The sequence below is a fragment of the Triticum aestivum genome, chromosome 2D (assembly GCF_018294505.1).
Source record: "Triticum aestivum cultivar Chinese Spring chromosome 2D, IWGSC CS RefSeq v2.1, whole genome shotgun sequence".
Taxonomy (NCBI): Eukaryota; Viridiplantae; Streptophyta; class Magnoliopsida; order Poales; family Poaceae; genus Triticum; species Triticum aestivum.
The window spans coordinates 606,715,192-606,737,471 of record NC_057799.1 but is presented as its reverse complement, the minus strand read 5'-3'; the positions used below and the strand labels follow the sequence as shown (position 1 = coordinate 606,737,471).

The 22,280-nt window shown below is 46.1% G+C and overlaps 5 non-coding genes and 1 pseudogene across 5 annotated transcripts; all 6 read left to right on the top strand.

Annotated features, from left to right (window-relative positions):
- Positions 1-17,521: 17,521 nt before the first annotated feature.
- On the top strand, positions 17,522-22,018 carry LOC123054914 (eukaryotic translation initiation factor 3 subunit I-like; annotated as a pseudogene).
- LOC123056300 (small nucleolar RNA U54) lies at positions 20,043-20,124 on the top strand. Its single transcript, XR_006426725.1, has one exon. It is a non-coding gene; the product is annotated as a small nucleolar RNA U54 (small nucleolar RNA).
- LOC123056301 (small nucleolar RNA U54) lies at positions 20,250-20,331 on the top strand. Its single transcript, XR_006426726.1, has one exon. It is a non-coding gene; the product is annotated as a small nucleolar RNA U54 (small nucleolar RNA).
- Positions 20,617-20,696, top strand: LOC123056297 (small nucleolar RNA U54). The gene has a single exon (XR_006426721.1). It is a non-coding gene; the product is annotated as a small nucleolar RNA U54 (small nucleolar RNA).
- LOC123056299 (small nucleolar RNA U54) lies at positions 20,909-20,988 on the top strand. Its single transcript, XR_006426724.1, has one exon. It is a non-coding gene; the product is annotated as a small nucleolar RNA U54 (small nucleolar RNA).
- On the top strand, positions 21,103-21,183 carry LOC123056298 (small nucleolar RNA U54). Its single transcript, XR_006426723.1, has one exon. It is a non-coding gene; the product is annotated as a small nucleolar RNA U54 (small nucleolar RNA).
- Positions 22,019-22,280: the final 262 nt, after the last annotated feature.

Here is a 22,280-nt window from a genome sequence, read left to right as displayed (position 1 = left end):
CGTCGTCCGCGCGCCAGTGACCAGGGTCACGGTGAAGAAGATAGGGGAGATCAAACCGCTCCTGGACCCTTGGTTTCCTTGTAATGATGTTATTAGTTGAGTCGAGAATGGTCTTGAACGAACCTGCCATGCTAGCCGAGGTGATGACGTCGCACCGATCAATGAGTTCCTCCACCACGTCATCATTCAGATCGGGGCAAGAATAACGGGGTCGTTTCCGGCCTGTTCCCTCCATGGAGAAGACGATCACACAATGGCAGAAGGAAGGGTGAAGGCAAATGGAGGAGGGAGGAAGAGCGTGCGACAACAGTTCCAAATCGAGAGGGAAAGGCGAAGAGTCGGTGGACGGTTGCCACGGTACACGAAGAGGCGCCCCGGCCTACATAGACGTCCTTTCGAAAATTGTACAAAAGGACCCGCCGTCATCTCACTAACATGTGGGAACGGGACCACATGTCAACGAAACATGGTGTGTAATTTCTCGTGCAAAATGCGATCTGGCCGCGTTGGCCCGAGGTGCCGCATTAGTTATCGACCTTTATTTTTTTAATCGCGTGCCATTCAGTTTTGAAGCACGACTAACTGGTATTGTATGCAAACAAAATATAAACTACTCTACCACTACTCCACCTCTAGTACTAGTTGTATAAGAAAGATATATAGGCTGGAGCTTTAGCGCTTTCTTGCTAAGGGCTGCCTACTTGCTTCTCACACTATCACCCTCTCTCCAGATCTAAAAAAGACGGCCTCTCTCTCCCTCCTCACTGGTGGTCACAGATCCGCCGGGGAAGAAAAGGACGTGCAGCATTGACGCACTCATCGTCGGCGAGCGAGGTCACGCACTAACGACAAGGCCATCCTCTCAGACCTAGCGCCCGCGCGGGATGGCCTCCGTCCCCAAGCTCGCTGCCGTAGTGTGTGCGGAGGACGACGACCACGAGCGAAGCCACTTCCCGCTGACCCTCAGGTATGCTACCTCTTTTCGAATCATACCCTTGTTCTATTGCCCCATCTGCCACGTCGCTGCATGTGGATCTTTTTCCACTCCACCATCTTCCCAATTTGCTATCCTCTGCTCTGCTGGTCACGCAGACGAAAACCTTAATTTGCACTATTAAAGGAAACCCTACTTCATGCAGACTAATCCATGTCTGGGTTGAATAAGGAAAGGAAGGGAGACTGTACTGTCCAAGAGAGTAGGCATCGAACCCGCATCTAGGTTTAAAAGGGGAAAATCAGTGGCTAAGGAACGAGTCTCGTGTCTCTTGGTTCAAGAAGGGTAGAAAGGCATGACAATGCAATAGAGAATGACCAGGTCGATCGGTTTGTTGTCCTCACATAGGAAAAAGGTGGCTATAGAGAACAAAAATGGGACGTAATCCACATATGCTACCTGGATATTTGTTGCTCTGGGCAACCATACCTCCCTCATCACTCTATGCGTCCGTGGAGGTACATCGTACTGGTGCGCTCACTGTCCGAATGGGCCTCCCATGCTCTTATTGCCACTTTTTTTCTTTTAGTATAACGCTAGCGGTCAAGTCAAGCCATGCTACTGCTAAAGTGATGCCGCATTTAACTAATGTCGCACTCAGTCTAATGCCACCAATAAATTTAAGCAATGCCATTTAATGTCACTGGATTATTTCAGGGTTAGCTATTGATTGTGGATGTATTAAAGATTTTTCAGCTAAGGCATTCTAATGCTGTTGCACAACCAGTATACCAATGATGAATATTGTTACTACCTTCAGATTTTTGCACTGTTAATGCTTATAGATTACATACCTCACTTTCATGAGATAAGTCGACTTTTTTATACAGTATCAAGAGGAAAGGTCAAGAGTGGGCACCTCCTCCTCCGGTTGTTCTCTTGATTCGTTTGATCAAGTTTTTATGTTTGACCGATTATCAAGATTGGGATAGCAATTTTTAGGTCCCCTCGAGTTCGAAATGATATATACCTTGAAGGTACATGGTTTGCAAAAAAATTATACTGTCATTAGTTAATAATGCTAGTTACCTTCAGACTTTTGTATTTGGTTTAATGCTCTTGCACAGCTAGTATACCAATGCTGAAACTTGTTACCTTTACATTTTGTATTGTTAATTCTTATAGAAATCTTCCAGTGCTAGAGCTTATGGAAATCTGTTCAGTAAAACCATTGTACTGTACCCTGTAATAAAAAACTACTCTACTGTTGCACTAGCCACTGTATTAGTGTATATTTGTACTATTCGAATGGTGTTGCATTAGCGTATGGACATATATGAAGTGTGGCAAGCTTTCCCAGATATGTGCTCAAGAAAACTACTACCTGTTTTTCTAAATACTAGACGTTTGGGTACTTTAAATTGAACAGCGAAAACGTCTTATATTAAGGAACAGAGGGTGTAGAGTTCACTCAAATTATCCCGGTAAAGCTAGTCACACCTTTGTTAAAATTAATGTTCATTATGTTATCGGAGGAGGTCTGTATGTTTGTCTCTAATGCCTGTCGACTACATACCTGACATCATGATGTAATGTTAAGTCATTTTCTTTTGTACAGTGTCACTGAATTGTCAAGGGGGTGATGGCATTTTATTTTAGTTGAACTGCACAAAATATGCTTAAAAGAAGAGGAAAGGTCAGGAATGGCTCAATTTTTCAGAAAAAACTATGTATGCCTTCGTGACATCAGCCGTTGTTGCCTTATTTATTCCTTCAAACAGGTGGTTAGAAACAGTCTTGCTACCTTTTCCCATTAAGAAATTTGAATGCTTATATTTGTGAGTCTATGCTTCAACTAGTGCCACTTTTATAGTAATCACACTTTCAATATCTATGCAAACAGGGATGCTCGATTTTAGTGCAACTGCACAAAAAGTCCAAATGGTTCAATATTAGGAGCATGTTTTCTTCCAAACCTTTATATCCAATTCGTGGCACTATGAGTTGTTCATTACAAAGGTACATGGTTTGCTACTATCTTGCTACTCTTTTTGTACTGTCATTAGATAGTAATACTAGTGGTTTGCATGTGAATTTATTGGTAGGGTGGACCTACGTTGGAGGTGCAAGACAGGATTCAATGATTGGATGCTCAATTTCGGTTGTATCGATTTCACCTCTTCCATCACTGCGAACATGGATATCCTTGGTCTGATGAAGAATAGGCGCTATATTTCTGCTCTGAACCAGCAAATCAATTCAGTATGAAATTTTCCAGGGCAAAACATGACTGTATCAAATTGTCCAGTGCAAAACACAGATGCTAAGCGGAAGAGACGTGTTTAAACCGAAAATACAAGGTGGGGTATACGTTTAGTAGTTGCTTGATATTTGTGCAGACAAAGATGTCTGCCCATTGCTATTTGGCAAACAAACAAAGTGACCGCAATTTTGGTTGAACTGCACAAGAGAATAGTATAGTCACTGCATGCAGTGCCATTTGAAAATAGACACAGAAAGATTGGATAGTCACTTCATGGACTGTAGAAAAGTAGTACTGTACTATTTATTGGCCAACACTAGGTGCTTCATTGCTTTGGTATGATTATACAATGGGCATCATTTTGCCTAAGTTAAAGTTTGTATTCCGAAAATAGTCTCGTCGTGTGATCGAGAGAAGACCAAATCATATTGCAGTGGATGTTCCTCCATCATGTGTGGTTCATTCTCATGGTTCTAGCTGTTGGTGAAACCACTTACGTTTGCAAGAGGAATTATAGACTTCACAGACAAATTTGTCTTTCACTCTTTACTGAATGTTGGCCAAGAGAAGCATCCATGTTAGTAGGAAGAATAGATGTTTTTTCTAGATCTTTGCTTTTGGAGCAACATATTTGTATATGATCTGTGAATCATTGAGATGCATTAACATGTTGATCTTATGTATGGGAATCGTACTAGTTGGTTTTGAATTTGGGCTACTAATGTGAACATATTACAATGCTAGGCCTGTGAGTCTCGTGTGAACATTTCTGAAGAAACTGCCAGCAAAAACGTTCGCAAATGCCTTATCTCCCAGCGAACGTTCATCAGTTAATGCAATCGTACGCGTACACCATCCGACCTACTCAATCCTACACGTACACTATCCGACCTACTCGATCCTACACGGATAAATAGCGGATCACACATGTACTACCTCCTTTCCGGTTTGCATGGCTCAATTCAAAAAATGACCTACTCGATCCTACACGAATAAATAGCGGATCATGCACGTACTACCTCCTTTCCAGTTTGTAGGGCTTAATTCAAAAATCTAACCAACTAAGGTAGATGATGAGTGGTGGAATCATTTTTGACAAGGAGGGAGTACCTTATCTGGATGATTTGAGTGCACTCGTTTGACCATCATGCCGGCGTGCGACCCAGCACGGACGGGACGCACCACTGACGGGACAGGACATGCATTGAATTCCAATGACCGCGATGACCATCGCGTTTCCCGCGACACGCAGGTTCGCCTACCTTCCGCCTATAATTACTGTTTCCCGACCTTCTCCGCTGGCACCATCACCCAACTCGCCCTATCCTCATAAGCCCCCACTGGCCCGACGTCGCTCGCCACTTATCCTCGCTCTCGCCACGTCCGCCATGCCCCCGCCCGTCCGCGATAGGCGACGCCAGAGGCGGTCACCGCCGGAACTAGTATTCGGTTTTTCACCGAAAGGAAGATGGAGGGAGGAGGCATTCTATCGGTCTTTAGATGGCAATGCGGAGGTCGAGGACTTGTTGGAGTGCGACCGCCTGGCGGAGGAACAGCGTATCACCGATTTGCGCCGCCGGCGGGGCATGGAGCAGCAGCGCACCACCGCTTTGAGTCGCGAGCAGAGCGCCCGTGACTGGGCCGACTACGTGGATGCCGGCGCCCGGCAAATAGCCCTAGAGGCTGTCGGGCACGCACGCGTGGGCGACGCCGAATTTTACTACCAGCTCGTCAAGTGGGTTTCCCGCTTAGAAGCCGAAGCTTCGGTGGACCAAGCCGACATGGAACGCGCCAACGCGCGCGAGCAACGTGCCCTATCGCACCTCCGGCAAGTCCGAGGCGAGGAGGAGGACGTCGGTGCCGGCATTTAGGGTGTACCGCAGATGGCGGCCGACATCGTCTAGTTAGCTAAGAGTAAGTTAGTACTTGTACACTACTAGAGTATTAGTGGGAGTAGATAGTTAACTTGGTTATGATGGTTGTCAACGTGGAAGTTCAGTACTCTATATCTGGACCAGACCTATTACTTTGCTCTGAATGTTGAACTTTCCGTTTGAATGTATGGAATGGGCTGTTATTTTTTTAAATGGGATGTATTTGTCCGCCACAGGTTTAGAGGCTGACTTCTAGGCCTACCAGGTTGACGCGTACACAATCGGGAGATGATTGTACGTGGAGAGGATGACAACAGGGACCCACCAAGGTCATGGCAGTACGCAAGCAAGTGCCTCCTTATTTTAAGCCAATAAATAAATGGCTCCTCCTAATGGATTTCTGACATCTGGGTCCCATGCCATTGTCAACGTAGTCAATAAATGAGAGAATTGCACAATGAGCGGCTGACACCAGGGACCCAGCAGCTCGCCCGGTTATTTTTGTTTTGGGTTAATTTGATAAATGCCACTCCAAATCTGGTGATTCCGAGAAATGGCACTGCAATTTCCAAACTTTGAAAAATGCCATTTCATGCCATTTCCAGTGGCATTTTTCGAAGTCTGGAGTGGCGTTTTTCAAAGTTTGCAAATTGCAGTGGCGTTTTTCAAAGTTTGCAAAAATTACAGTGGCATTTTTTAAAGTTTGAAAATTGCAGTGGCATTTTATGAATCACCATAATTGGAGTGGCATTTATCTAATTTGTTTTTGAGACGGAAGCAGAGTGTCAACTGGGCTGTGCGGGGCACTCTGGCCTGTCTAGACAGCCTTTTCTTTTATGTTTACCACAAACCGGCCCAGTAGTTTTTTTGTTCTTTCTGAAAATGGCTAGCCCAGTTTTTTGTGATTTGTCAAGTAAGTCACTTTGTCAGGCCTGTTGGGCTGCAAACTTTCAAGACGAGGAGAGCTTCATTCAGCTGGCCGAGAAAATGGCCTATGAGTAATGAGAAATTGGCTGTACATTTTTTAAAACACATCAAACCGGCAATTAGTTTCAAATTTCTTTTTTTTCATTTTGAGATTTTAAATTGCATTGATTTTTATGCGTGGACAATTTATTGGATTTTATATTGATATATATTTATTTTTAAAATCAGTTTGAATGTGACTCGAAATTTCGGGATTAAAAACAGTTCGGACCGCACCGAAATATGCAAAATTTTGTATAATTTTTTAACCGTGGCCACAGTATGGGCTGTAATGCTAACAAAAAGAATATGGGCTCCAAAAAAACCTTAAGAATTAGCAAATGGGCTGTAAATTAATAGAAATAATGGCAGATGGGTTGTATGTTGTTTCCCACAGATTTGAGGTTTTCCTAAAAAAAAGGTTGATGCTGAAGCAGTGACTGTTGAATGTCCATCCAACGACCGTCGTGCTTCTTCAATCTCTGCTCTTCCTGGTCCAGCCGCTCAAACAAGCCCCGGCGGGACTGCCTGCTCCCTCCTCCCGCGGCCGGCTGTGCTGCCGCGCAGGCCTCATCGCCCCACCGTACTCCCATCGCTGGCCTAGTCATCCCTCTACTCACCCACACCTGCTGTTATTCTCCGGTGACGGCAGCCGAACCAGTCAACCCTCGTACTCCCCACCGCGTGGGCAGCCACTTCCGTGTCTTCCCCGGCTCCGTGTCGTTCCCTTCGTAGGCCTCGCCGTCGTCCACCGCCCTGGTGCTCTCGGCGCGGCGTGGTCAATGTGGTCAACGAACGACATCCATTGGAAGTGGACTGTACGTGGAGAGGCTGACAGCTGGGTCCATGGCCGCACACAAGGAAATGCCTCCTTATTACGCGCAAAATAATGATTCCTCCACCTGACATCTGGGGCCCACCGAAAGGGCCTCTGTATTTCGCGAAAAAAACATTCCCCCCGCTGATAGCTCGGACCCACCAGCTATATCTTCGCACCCAAGGAAGTGCCTCCTTATTGCGCACAAAAAAATGAATACTCCCCCTGCTAGCTGGGACCCAGCATAGTGGGAGGCTGACTTGTGGGCCTACTAAGTTGATGGGGATGGAGGGCTTTATCAACTTAGTCAATATGAACGATTCTAGCTCCAGTGACCGTACGATGTCCATCCAACGGCCGTAGTGCTTCTTCAACCTCTGGTCTTCTTGCTCCAGACGCCCAAATTAGTGCCGGTCGTGCCGCCTGCTCCTGCCTCCCGTGTCCGGCTGTGCTACCGCGGAGGCCTCACGGCGCCCTACTACTCCCACCGCTGGCCAGGCCCTGCGGCGACGGCAGCCTCACACCGCAGCCGAACCAGTGAACCCTCATACTCCTCTTCGCGTGGGCTTCCACTGTCGTGTCTTCCCCGGCTCCGCGTCGTCCCCTTCCTAGGCCTCACCGTCGTCCACCGCCCTGGTGCTCTCGGCGCGGCATGGTCAACGTGGTCAAGGAACGACTTCCATCGGAAGAGTACTGTACGTGGAGAGGCTGACAGCTGGGTCCACGGCCGCAGCAAGGAAGTGCCTCCTTATTACGCGCAAAATAATGATTCCTCCACCTGATAGCATGGACCCACCAGACGGGCCATCGTATTTCGCGAAAAAATGTTTCCCCCCTGACTGCTGGGACCCACCAGCTACATCTTCGCACGCAAGGAAGTGCCTGACAGTCGGGACCCACCCGGTCAAAGCGTACGTAGCGTTGTCATTCTGGTCGCAAACGTGTACGTACATACGATCGGTCAGTCTGCAGGCTGCAGCGATGACCCGTGGTCGTGTAAGGAAGGGCACATGTCGTAGTAGAGGCGCGCACGTGTCGTAGTAGAGGCGCGCACATAGCATGTACACGTACGTACAGCGGCCAGGGTGCAAGAAAGAAAATACGGCCATGTACGTACATACGGGCGGGGTCTCGAACGCCTACTCGCGCATACGTACGGCCAGGGCTCGTGTACATGGCTGGGTCAAAATGGAGAAACTGCGTCGGCGTCGTATTCATGGGGAGGCAACGGAATGCGTCGTGTTCATTGGGAGGCAATGGAACGTGTGCTGTTCATCGGAAGCCAACCGGCTTGGACGGAACAACCGATGGAAACGAGGCCTGGCGTATCGCAGAACGGAGGAAACGGCCTTGTGTTCGACCGGCCACGGTCGAAACGGGATCCTGTTCATCTAGAGGGGTCTGGCATATCGCAAAACGGAGGAAACGGACCTCCTACGGTCGAAACGGGGTCCTGTTGATCGGGAGGGGTGTGGCGTACCGCAAAACGGAGGAAACGGACTTGTGTTCGAGCGCTACGGTCGAAAGGGGGGTCCTGTTCATCGGGAGGGGTGTGGCGTACCGCAAAACGGGACTCCACGGGATACTGTTCATCTCCACCGTCGACCTCCTCCAACCTCCACGGGCTACTATTCATCCACCGTCGACCTCCTCCAACCTCCACGGGCTCCTGTTCATCCAGCCTCCACCGCGCGCTCCTCCACCGGCTATTGTTCAACCAGCCCTCTCCAGGGGGTCCTGTTCAACCACCCCTCCACGGGCTACTGCTCATCCAGCCCTCCACCGGCTACTGTTCAACCAGCCCTCCACGGGGTCGTCGTGTTCATCCAGCCCTCCACGGGGCCCTGTTCATCCACCCCTCCACCGGCTCGATCGATCGGGGTCCTGTTCATCCAGCGGCAACGGCCTCTACTACCACGGGGTCCTGTTCATCCAACCCCCCACCGGGAACTGTTCATCCAAACCCCCCGACAACGCTCACTGTTCATCAAGGGAAGGGTTCGATCGGCTTCAGTTAGCAGCAGTAGCGAACGAAGGAATCGCTCGATCGGGTTTAGTTAACAGCCATCGATCGATCGCTCGGGTTTAGTAATGCATAGCCTGCAGTGCAATCGCTCGGGTTCAGTAGGCAAACGCCTCGCTCGGGTTCAGTTAGAGCCCAATGCCTCACACCCATGCGCGTACGTGTACGAGATAAACGCGCATCGCTCGGCCCCCGACCACCCACCGTAACCGGGAACTCCCCGATATTTTCCCCGCCCCCGCTTCTACCACGGGTTTTTTCGTCATGGACGGCCCAAAGAATGTCATGCAGCTGCGTCTCCGGCCCGCCCAGGACGAAAAGCCCATTTTCTGTCATGATTTTTTGTCATAGAAGTAGGACCCCACCACATCTATGATGATACCGGGTTTTGTCACAATTATCGTCATAGAAGTGTCATAAGTATGACAGAAAAAAATTCATTCGGCCCTAAATGTCACGGATGTGTCTTTTTTTTGTAGTGTTGCTTATGCTTCTCATCATAACTTCAAGTTGCAACAAATGGATGTGAAGAGTGCTTTTCTTAATGGTCCTATTAATGAGTTGGTGTATGTCAAACAACCCCCGGGGTTTGAGGATCCTGAGTTCCCCAATCATGTGTACCAACTCGATAAGGCACTCTATGGCCTTAAACAAGCTCCACGTGCGTGGTATGAGCACCTTACCGAGTTGTTGCAAGATCGTGGGTTCGAAATTGGGAAAATCGACCCCACTCTTTTTACTAAGAAGGTCAAAGGGGAGTTGTTTGTATGTCAACTATATGTTGATGATATTATCTTTCGTTCTCCTAACAAAACTTTTAATGAGGAATTTGCTGCTCTCATGACCTCGAAGTTCAAAATGTCCATGATGGGAGAGTTGAATTTCTTTCTCGGGTTCGAAATCAAACAAAGAAGAGAAGGAACCTTCATCAACCAAGCCAAATACACTCAAGACATGCTCAAGAGATTCAAGCTAAGTGATGTCAAGCCGGCTTCCACTCCAATGCCCGTCAAATTCCAACTTGACATAGATCCCAATGGTAAAGCGGCGGATCAAAAGGTATATCGTTCCATGATTGGCTCCTTGCTTTACCTTTGTGCATCTAGACCGGATATCATGTTGAGTGTGGGAATTTGTGCATGGTTTCAAGCCGCACCTAAGGAAAAGCCACTATGTGGCGGTCAAGCGAATCTTTCGATATTTGGCTCATACCCCAAACTTTGGCTTATGGTACCCAAGAGGTGCTAACTTCGACCTTGTGGGCTTTTCGGACTCGGATTGGGCGGGAGACAAAGTGGATAGGAAGTCAACTTCCGGAGGGTGCCAATTTCTTGGATGCTCTTTGGTGAGTTGGTCTTCTAAGAAGCAAAGTTGTGTGTCTCTCTCGTCCACCGAAGCGGAGTATGTAGCTGCCGGTAGTTGTTGTGCTCAACTTATATGGATGAGGCAAACTTTAAAGGATTACGGCGTCATTTGTGACAAAGTGCCTCTTTGGTGTGACAATGAAAGTGCCATCAAGATTTCCCTCAACCCGGTGCAACACTTCAAGACAAAGCATATTGAGATCCGGTATCACTTCATCCGGGATCACATTAGGCGAGGGGAGATCGAGCTCAACTCTGTCAACACTCATGATAACCTTGCAGATATTTTCACAAAGCCCTTGGATGAAGCAAGATTTCGCGAGTTAAGGCATGAGCTAAATATCACTGATTTGAGCAATGTGGCTTGAACCTTTGCACACCCCACCATACGCATCTTGATGTCTTGTTTAGGTGTAGGCATGGACATAGGGGGAGTGTTGTTCTCTCAATGAACTCTCCCTCCCCCTTTATGCATAAATTGATCATGTCTTTCACATTAGCCATTTTCGATGGTACTTGTGCTTCAAAGATGAGTTTTGGTCATAGGCCCAAGGTTAAAATCTTCGCGGTGCCATACTACTTGACTCAAACATAGGTGGCCTCGGCCACCGCCCTCTCTTTGAGAGTTGTGTGTTTTTGTTTCTTGTCCTCTCATGGGTGTTTTTCTGCCTTTGTGTTTGCTCCCTCTCCTCGTCATTTTTTCTTGCGTGAGCTAAGCCATTTTTCTGTCTAGTCTTTGCGTGTTTCGCTGGGCGGTACTACCGCTGGGGGCGTGCGGTACTACCGCTGATTGACATCAAGCAGTACTACCGCCCCCCGAGCGGTACTACCCCTGCGGGGCGGGACTGGGGGGTTAAGTTGGGCAAGGGGAGTTTATTTCTCCCCCATACCCATTCACTCGCCCCTCTCGGTCCTCTTCGTGCTCCAGCGACGCACTCGCTGCGGGAGGGCTCCGGTGGGCCACCTTCTCTGGGTCGTCCCTCTCCATTTCCTCCGGTGGAATCGATCCCCACCCCGTCCTCTTGCCATGGATGCTGGTATTGCCCCCGTTCCTTTTCTCTTTGTGTCTAGGTTTCAGATCTAGTCTTTAGGGGCAATAGTTGTTGCATTTCTCAATTTTTGGCTAAATCAAGGCTTGAGTAGGTTGGAGAAGGCTTCTAGACTAGTTAGATTGATGTTTGGTAGGATAATTTTTGAATTTGGCATCCCGGCAGTATCGGATTTGGTCGCGGCAGTAAGGAACCGCCGCCCCCTCCGCCTAGAGCGGTACTACCGCTCTCCTGGATCGGTACTACCGCTTGAGGGCTATGGGCGGTACTACCGCTGCCTTGTCGCGGTACTACCGCTGGATGCCAACTTCCTCTTTTTCCTTACCAAACCTTGATCTTTGTTGCTCTTTCTGCTGGCTTATGCTCATTCTCTTGTGTTGTTTCTCGTGTTCTTGTGTTTGGCTCCAGGTGATGGTCCTTCGGAACGACCTGCCCGTCGTGTCAACCCAGGGCGTACTGGATAAAAGCGCTACCTCACTTTTGAGTCAGGGGCTGCTTCCTCAAGTGTTCCTCCTCCTCCTCCGCCCAAGAAGACTATTGCGCACAAGCCCAAGCCTAGGGCCAAGTCTGTGATAGAAATGACTGCCAAGGAGTTTTGGGAAAGGCGCAAACGCAACCCATATGCGGAAGATCAAGAACCCACTTTGGTCAACCGCCCGTTCTGGAACCGTTTTCAGCGGGCTGTCTATTTTGATGTGATCAAAGCGAAGAAGAACCTATATGTTGATGTCCGCTCCATCGACATTGCCTATATGGAAGGATCCTGCCTACTTTGGTGAAGCTCTGCAGATGTGTACTCAGCTGAATATTCTCAGGATCATGGAGTTCAACAAGGACTTTGATGCGGATTTGGTGGCTCAGTTTTATGCCACGGTCCATCTTGGCACTGACGCGGAGAGGACCTTGACCTAGATGACAAATGGCAAACTTCTGTCTGTCAAATGGAAGGCATTCATGGAATTGTTTGGGATTGAAGATCAAGGGCTTGAGACCCCGGTTGGCTTTTGTCCTCACCGGAAGACAACTTCTACTCACAAGCAAGCTCTCTGGCCGTTCTGCACTGTGAAGGTTAACCCCGAGACGCAGAAGGAGACGTATGAGCTGCCTGCCTACCTGGACATCCTTCATCGCATCTTCAGGGAGACTCTTTTCCCACGCATTGGGAACTTGGATATGGTTCACTCGTTTCTCGTGGACATCTTACTTTTCTGTCAGCATGAGAAAGAAGAAAACACTGGAGATTCCCTGGATATCTCTCATGTCATGTGGTCTGAGCTTCTCTCCGCTATCTCCGAGCGCAAGTGCCCCATCTATGGTCCTTTTCTCATGTTGCTTATTGAGAAGGCTTGGGAGCACACTTATCCTGGTGTCGTGCTGGAGACTGGCGAGTTGATCCCTCATGAGATCAAGCATCTAAGGAAGAAGGAGAACTAGGGCACTTCGGTTTTGAAATCTGGGATTCTGTCAGGAGCTGACGAGGCTGAGGCTGAGGCTGATGTTGACGATGATGAGGACTATGTACCCTCTGGAGCGGAGCCCTCAAGGGCCAAGAAGCTCAAGCGCAAGATGAAGAAACTTTTCTGCATGGAGTTTCATGGACAGTATATGGCTCATGTGTCTGAGAAGAAGACCAGGAGCTGCCACAAGGAGCTCATGCGTCAGCTTGGTGCGACTGTTGCCAGTGGTTCTGAGGGAAAGATCACCGATGAGGAGGAGTGGGTTTAGCAGCACTACCCTTGGACAGACTCAGACACCGAGCAGCCCCCTGCCGATGACGGAGGAGCGGACGATCACGCAGGGATGTGATGATGGAGACTGTCAGTTGTGCTATCACATGTGGCCGTAGCTGCACTCGTTGCCCTTTTGGTGTCTCGATGCCAAAGGGGAGAGAGTTTAGGGATTTGTCGAGTTGCGAGTGTGTCTGTTTTGCCTTGTCTTTCTCTCTCGCAAACTCTTTTCTCGTCCTTTGCTTTGGTTTGGTTTGTGCTCGTGTGACCTGGTACCCTATCATATGGTGTGAGACATATGCTACCCTGTCTTATTATTATCTTTGTATGTCGATTACTTTAGTAGTTTGTGAGTTCATGCTTATCTCATATGTCTACCTTGCTCACTTGCCACTCTATTGCATCCTAGCTCATGTATATCTCATCCTTGATGCAAATGTTGTCATACTATAAAATACAGGGGGAGTGTTGATCCTAATGTGTGTACTTTGCTATCTAAAGGCACCTCTAATTAAGTGCACACATCTAGGGGGCACCCGTCTATATTTTTTAGTCTCTTGGATTCGCTTATTATCATGTCTTTTCTTTGTGCAAATCCCGTGTTGTCATCAATCCACCAAAAAGGGGGAGATTGTTAGGGCATGTCTCTCTCTAAGTAGTTTTGATGATCGATGACAATGCTTTTGCGGACTAATCATGTGCGTTAAGTATTTCAGAGATTCATTCATTGGCACGAGACGTTTCTTTCCCCTCAGAGCTTTAAGTGAAGACGGTGTAGTCTCTTTCGTTTCGGTTTTGGTGGACTTGAGTCGTAGGAGTCATCGTACTATCAAGAGGGGGTCCGCATAGGAAAGGCTAGGGTGGAATCAACACGTACACTTCATCTTTGCACCCCCAGCTCCTTTCCTATCCTTGGAGTTTGTCGTTTCATCGAAAAGTGGAGGTTGTGAGGTGCTAGCGGTAGTACCGCCAGAGCGGTAGTATCGCCCATGGACCTCAAGAGGCAGTACCGCTGTTCTACAACGGTAGTACCGCTTGGGTGCATCGGCGGCAATACCGTCCTTGGTTGGCACTACTACGGCCTCGATTCGAGGGTGCTCTCCTCGTGTCGCGTTGAGCGGCAGTACCGCGGCTACCACCGCTACTAGTGCCGTCCAAACCCCTTCTCTCCCTCTCGCCCCCCTCTGATGCCTCTACTCTCAGTCACCTCGGTAGTACCGCTAGTGGTCATGGTAGTACCGCTGCTACCAGCAGTAGTACCGCCCCACTGAGCAGTAGTACCGCTCTGTGCGGGCTGAAGAGGGGGGTGGTAACGGTTGGATTGTTTCCCCCACTATAAAAGGAGATCTTCTTCTCCAAGTTGACCTACCTCTTTTCCCTCAAGCTCCATTGTTGCTCCAAAGCTCATTTTCACCCGATCTCTCTCCCTAGCCAATCAAACTTGTTGATTCTTTAGAGATTGGTTGAGAAGGCCCAGATCTACACTTCCACCAATAGAAATTTGATTCCCCCCACTAATCCTTGTGGATCTTGTTACTCTTGGGTGTTTGAGCACCCTAGACGGTTGAGGTCACCTCGGGGCCACATCCCATTGGTGAAGCTCCGTGGTATCGTTGGGAGCCTCCAATTAGTTGTGGACATAGCCCCAACCTTGTTTGTAAAGGTTCGGTCGCCGCCTTCAAGGGCACCAATAGTGGAATCACGGCATCTCGCATTGTGTGAGGGCGTGAGGAGAGTACGGTGGCCCTAGTGGCTTCTTGGGGAGCATTGTGCCTCCACACCGCTCCAACGGAGACATACTTCCTCTCAAAGGGAAGGAACTTCGGTAATGCATCCTCATCTTCACCGGCTCCGCTATTAGTTATTTATTACCTTTACTTGCGCAAGCTTATATTGTGTTGTATCCCTTGCTTGTTCGTTGTGCTTGTTGTTGTTGCATCATATAGGTTGCTCACCTAGTTGCACATCTAGACAACCTATTTTGATGCTAAGTTTAATTTGGTCAAGAAAAGGTAAAAATTATTAGTTGCCTATTCACCCCCCTCTAGTCAACCATATCGATCATGTTAGGAGTGGAGAGGGGCCTCTATGGGTGGCTAGGTGAGACGCGACATGACTCTCGGTGCAGGTGGACAAACACGCCTCTCGTGTGTGGAGGAGGAAGGAAGATGACAACCATGTTGTTAGGCGGGTGGGCTGGGCCACTACAGTAGTCTAGGGAGAGAGAGGGGGGGAGAGTATTGCTGTAGCGAGTGGCTGGCTGGCTTGGGCCAATTTGTAAGGTGGTTGTGCAGGTAAACTTTCTCCTCTGAATTCTTTTCCAACAAATATAAAAGATGTTTTAGGAATTAAATGGGACACAAACTATATTTAAAATTCCAAAGTTTTTTGTGGTACCTTATTGGAATATTTTCAAGCCACCATAAAAGATTCATAAAAATCTAGGCAAGAAAAAAATGTATTATTTATTAATAAACATATGGATTTGAACTAGAGTTAGGCTAAAATTGTAAAATTATTTGGGTAGCTCTCAAATATCACAACAAGTCCGTGTGCAAGATTGGAGGGTCTATCTAATACCAAAACACCAAAAAGGAGAGGTCTCAAGTTAATTATTATTAAATGGAAAGTCTATATAATTTGTTCAATTATTTATTTTATCTTTCTAATAATATTGGATGAGTAATTATAGGGTTGTCAAGAGAATTCATCATGCGAAGCCCTTCAAATTACATAAATCAAAGATCTATGCAGTTATATTAATTGAATTTAATTATGGTTGGCAATTTAGTTAATATTGAGGATTTAAATCAACCTAGATTCAATTTAAAGCATGATGGTGTGTTGCAATGATGATGCAAAAACAATCAATTTTCTATTTAGGGTACTACCTTGGGCTATTTCATTAACCGCCTCCAGGGCTTTGTATAACAATAATAACCGCTTCTGTGGCCCACTTCAAATGCCCGGTTTTTAACTAGTGCTAGGTCCTTCATCGAAAAACTATGTCTCAATTATTCCTTGACTGATTTGAGCATTGAAACATTATTTCAAATCAACAATATGCCACATATAAGCTCGGAAAAGCGACCGAGCTCTCACTGAACTTCTTGTATATGCAAAGCTCATCTTCATTTTTGATAAAGCCGATTCCCCGAATTACCTCATGAAAATGAATATTCCAACCCTGAGATGCTTGCTTTAACCATAAATGGATATTTGTAGCTTGCATATTTTACTAACAGACTTTGGATCTATAAACCCTCGAACTGTATTGTATGTACATCCTAGTTAAATTCACATTAAGGAAAACTGTGACAACCATCTGCCCTTTGTAGTTCTCTAGAAGAAAAGAAGCCAAGCAAGGCGTAAGTTTTTCAATGCCTGATTATATAGTGATGCAAAGTAGTATTGCTCTCTCCAATGCCTTTCTTTGGTATCTCGAAAATAATCCATGATTAAGCAATCTATCTAGTACATTTCCATCTACTAGTTACATTCATGGTATTGTTTTTGGAACGGGTCAGTGGTATTTGTGTGAGACATTTCGCATGTTGGAAATAGACAACATGACAACAATTTTCTTTAAAATACAGAAGAATACACTACAATCCTTTTCTAAAACAATCTACTAAGCCTTATTGACCAATAGCAGTGTTTATAGAGGTAGACAAGGGATCATGAGGCTCCACAAAGCTATACACACTGATCATGCTTAGCTAGACCGCGAGCCTCAAAATTGTGGCTCTTTTGTGGACAAGACTCCATAAACACCATAGATGTGCAGAAATATCTCTGATAATGTGAGCATAGCGACCACCTGTTTCCTCTCAGATATGAATCACTATTGCATTATAGTCTGACGCAATATAGAGACAATCCGAAGATAGATAGATCTCCAGTTAGAGCCAAGGACTCATGAGATACAAGCGACTAATGAGGTGGGATCGGTGATACCACGAAGTAAGAACGTCGATGATAGTTAAATAAAGGACCACACTAACACACAACCATGATGTGGCATGATACACACATAGTCCTCCACCTCAATGTGACTCCGGCATGCCATCGATATGGCCCGCACGTGGCCACCGAGCATGAGATGCTGAGTGACTCGTGCTGGGAGGCCCCACGTCGAACAGTCGCACGTTGTCAACAATTTCCTTTTTTGCGAAAAGCCAACATGATTGGTTTATGCCAACATTTGACAAATGGTTGGTTGGTTACCATTTTTTTTGCCAAGCTTATAAAAGTTGCCAACTTAGGTAAGTCTTGGTATTTTCAATTTTTGGCAGACACATTTTGGTAGCAAAACCAATTGTGCTCTATATTTTGCATAAAAAAACAAAAACAAAATATCATTGTGATCGTGCTGGAGGAAATGTGCGTGTGGACGTTGGACGAATATGTTTCAGCCCGTCGTTCTTGTTGGGCCGAAACCCAGCCCAGCCTTCGTGCTTAATAAGCGCCTAACGGCTTAGGTTTTCCCACACAAAGCCCCTTGTCCACGCGCAGCTAGGGTTTTGCTCCGCCGCAACCGCACGATCCAGACCCCATGCCCTACACCTCCCGGCGGCGGCGGCGGCGGCGGCGGCGAGCAGCAAGCAGTCAGCGGCAAGATGAGGTCTGTTCTGATGAAGGGGCACGAGCGCCCGCTCACGTTCCTCAAGTACAACCGGGACGGCGACCTGCTCTTCTCCTGCGCCAAAGGCCACACCCCCACCGTGTGGTACGCCTCCAACGGCGACCGCCTCGGCACTACCGCGGCCACAACGGCGCCGTGTGGTCCTGCGACGTCTCCCGCCACTCCACGCGCCTCATCACCGGGAGCGCCGACCAGACCGCCAAGCTCTGGGACGTCCAGACGGGGAGGGAGCTCTTCACCTTCAGGTTCGACGCCTCCGCGCGCTCCGTCGACTTCGCCATCGGCGACCACCTGGCGGTCATCACCACCGACAGCTTCATGGGGAAGACGCCCACCGCGCAGGTCAAGCGCATCGCCGAGGACCTGCAAGACCGTACGGTTCATTCGCTCCCCTCGGCCTGCAAGTTTCTAGATGTCTAGTTGTGACGTGAATGTGGATTTTGAGGCGTGTGTTGGTGGTTTGCAGAGACGGAGGAGTCGGCGCTCGTGATCTCCGGCATCACGGGGAGGATTAATAGGGCCGTCTGGGGACCCGGCAACCGGACCATCATCACCGCTGGAGAGGAATGCCACCATCCGCATCTGGGACTCTGAGGTTTGCACCAAATGTTTGCACTTAGTCCTGTTGAGTCCTGCTGGCGATTGGTTCTATCCTTTTAGGGTGTCTGGTGCTATGGACCTGTGGCAATATGCTTATTGGTATGAACTTATAACTATTGTTGCATGATTGTTGATGTAGTGGCTGTGTATAGGCCACTCATATTGTTCAATAGTGTAAAATGTTACTTGAGCTCAGGGCTTCATATTTCACACGGTTCCTGAATTTCCTTGTCATGTGGTCTGATTCTGTGAGTTTCTTATTACCAACAACACCTTGAATTTACAGAGCAAACCGTTGATATCTGTAAATCTGGCCATATGTTTCTTGGTGGCTGCTTAGTACTTGATCCATCTTACTAGAGTATTTTCCCCATCACTAGAATTGCATTTTTCTTTCTGTGGTTTGTTTACTAGAAAGAAAGAATGAACTAATAGGTTATCTCATGCAAACTTTATATGCGACTAGCTATCTTGTCATGCAATGTTTGTTGGTACATGCCAGGTGTTGTTGCGTTCCCATTTTGTATGATGTTATGCATTTATGTTCTATTTTCTCTTGGGCCTGTAGACCGGAAAGCTGCTGAAGAGTCAGACAAGGAGGCTGGACATCAGAAGGCAATTAGCTCACTCTCAAAATCCTTAGATTGGTCTCATTTCCTCACAGGTTCCTTGGATAAATCTGCTAAGGTGATAACTTTTGGGATTGCTGCCCTGATAATCTGTACTTTATTTTTTTCCTTATTATATGGATTCTTCTGACATATCTGTTATGTGGCAGCTATGGGATGCAAGAACACTGACCCTGATAAAGACATATGTCACAGAGCGACCAGTTAATGCTGTTGACATGTCTCCTACTCTTGATAATGTATGCTCCTCTATCTGTCGCCTTCCTTATCTGTCATTGTTCTTAAGTTGCTGCGAGCATTTCAATGTACGAGCTCTCTCAAAGCACATGGGGCTGTGTTTTTAATTCTTGGTCTTTTCACAAGAAGCTAAAAGCATATATTTCCATGGGCAACCATGAAGTTGGGAGTGATTATGAATTTGTTTTAAAATGTGCTCTTCGATTCAGCCCTTTTGGTAATTATTGACTTGGATAAGATTACTGTGTATGTGCTCTGGTCTTGAGTGCCACATATTTTTGTCCTGCACATTCATTTCCTACCCTTGATTTCTTGCTCTCTTTAATTAAGGCCAAGTTTGTCAAAGTGTGTGAACCATGATTCCTTTGCACATTTGTTATCTTAATTTGTCAGCTTCTGTGTTTAAAGCTCATCCCATGCGTGCATGGTGCTGAACTAAATTGGTACATTATAATGGTGTTTTTTGTTAGTCTGTGGAAACTCATTTGTATTTGTATTTTCTAAACAACATATTTGTTTGCGGTTCATAGGTGGTTATTGGAGGTGGTCAAGATGCAATGAACGTTACTATGACAGATCGCCGTGCCGGTAAATTCGAGGCCAAATTTTTCCACAAGGTGAGCTAGATTCCTTTGTATATTTTTACACAGATGCCTCTTGACTTTCTATGGGAAGTTACTTTCTGTCTGTATATATTGTCAACATCTGTAACAGGATTTTGTTGTTAATTTCAGATTTTACAAGAAGAGATTGGTGGTGTTAAAGGACATTTTGGACCAATCAATGCATTGGCATTTAATCCTGATGGGAAGCGGTTATTTCATATTACATTGTATTTTGATTTCTTATATTCGTATTCTGCCTCTGCACTTGGGTTTGTGTTATGCCTCTGTTTCACACTTGGTATGCTAATTTGCTCAATGATTAAGCCATGTAGATTCATGGCGATATACGCTATTCTGATTCTTTAGGATGTCATCAAATGTTATGAGAGCAGACCTTGATTTTGAATTTTATATGTTAAGTAACTCTTTTTACCATTTCGTGTTGATTTCTCAATTTACATTTTGCCTCTGCACCTTGGGTTGGCAATATGCTCTGTTTCACTTAGTTTGCTAATCTTCTCAATGATTAAGCCGTGTAGATTCATGGCGATATACGCTATTCTGAGTCTTTAAGATGTCATCAAACTTTATGAGAGAAGATCTTGATATTGTTTTCTTGTTAATATTTATTTATCTCCCGTGGGTCAAGTATTGTGAAGTAATCCTCACTCGCCACTTTATTGTCTAACTTCTTAAGTCTTGACTCATCCTCTGTATCCTGGATTCTACATGGGCATCGGGTTTGACTTATCTGTTGCACATTGTTCATCTTTGACATCTGTTTGTGACATATTTTGTTTCCTTTGTGATCTCATGCCTTTGCTTACTACCTTTTATCTTGTTGAATAGCTGGCTTTTCTCTTGCGATTTTTTCTCAACATGTAGCTCAGTGATTAGAGCCAATTACATTGGCAATATACGCTATACTGACCATATTTTGATGAAAAGTTGTATATGAGAGCTACATGAAGTAATTCTTATCACCATTCTATTGTCTTTAATCTCGAGTCTTAGTGAATCCTCTATCTTGGCCTTGAGCTTTGACTTTTGTGTAACACATAACTTATCATTCCCATCTGTTTGAGCACATGTTGTTTCCTTTGTGTTTTGGTGCCTTTTCTTCACACCTTCTATCTTATTGAATCACTCTCTTTTGTCATGTTTAGTAATGATGATGCTCAGTGATTATAGCCAATTACATTGGCAATATACGCTATGCTGACCTTGTTTTGATGAAAAGTTGGATATGAGAGCTATATCGTCCTCTGAATTTATCTTGGCAGATCTAACCTGCAATATTGCTTGATCATGCTTTGTTGCACATTCTGTTTTATTGTACCTGTTGAATTCCTCATGTAGATGGTATGGCAGCTCAGTGATTTTAGCCAAATAAACTTTGGTCATATACGCTATTCTGAATATGTTGTTGTAAAATAAATTTATGAGAGCTACCAATCCTTCCTTCTTTGATACAGTTATATTTCTTTTGTGATTTATGTTTATCCAAATGCTTTTGAGAAATAGGATTTTCACCTCCCTCTTTGAGCTTCCGTTCTTGATTTCTCATGTATTTTTATGAATTCCAGTTTTAACGACCTGTGTTTTCCCATGTAATGTCCATAGCTTTTCGAGTGGTGGGGAGGATGGATATGTGAGGCTACACCATTTTGATCCTGAGTATTTCAACATCAAGATGTAAGCCTGGGAATTTCTCAAGGTAAGACTCGTATCCCTTGTAGACAAATGTGAATAACTGCAACTTCATACAAAGTTAATTAATGCTCTTGTTCTTGAGCCATCTCAGCATATCGTCTTCTATATTGTTACGAAATGCTTCAGGCTTTTGCTTACATGGTCATTTCGGTGCTGTTTGGTTGGTGTCCAGGCCAGGGTGCTCCATTCAGGCGCCATTATGCTAGGCTCCATTCAGGCGCCATTATTTTTCAGGCACAGTGCACCATTTTCCTACCTTGTCTCAGGCTGCAGTTGAGAGGCCTCCATCATACTCTGGAGTGAACATAGTTTTTTTTAGGGCTCAGTTTTTAAACAACTTGACTTAGCTGTATGGTCTACTATGTAATACCCACTTCGGTCACTATTAAGCTGTTCTAACTTTTTTCTGAATCGGATGTATAGACATGTTTCAGCTTGTTTGTTCAGTTCACTCATTTCAGTCTGTATGTAATCCATATTGAAATATCCAAAACATCTTATATTAGTGAACAGAACAGAGGGAGTGGCACTTTTTTTTGTACAATCAGCAATGGAGATGCTTAAATTGGCGACATCGTGTTACTTTCCCTTTAACTGTTGTTTATCCGAAACATTCTGCTCTGATTATATGCTCATTCTGCTGAACATAGTACATGGACGAGCAGCCAGTTGTTGTCGCTTTGTTACGCCCAAGAATTACTTAGATGCTGAGCTTCCTGAGGCGGTGTCATAGATTGACGCGATTCGATTTCCAGCTTACATAAAGGACAATGATATTTGTCAACAGTGTGCCTGATAGGAAATGTCCTGTCGATCATGCTCCCGCTTACCAGG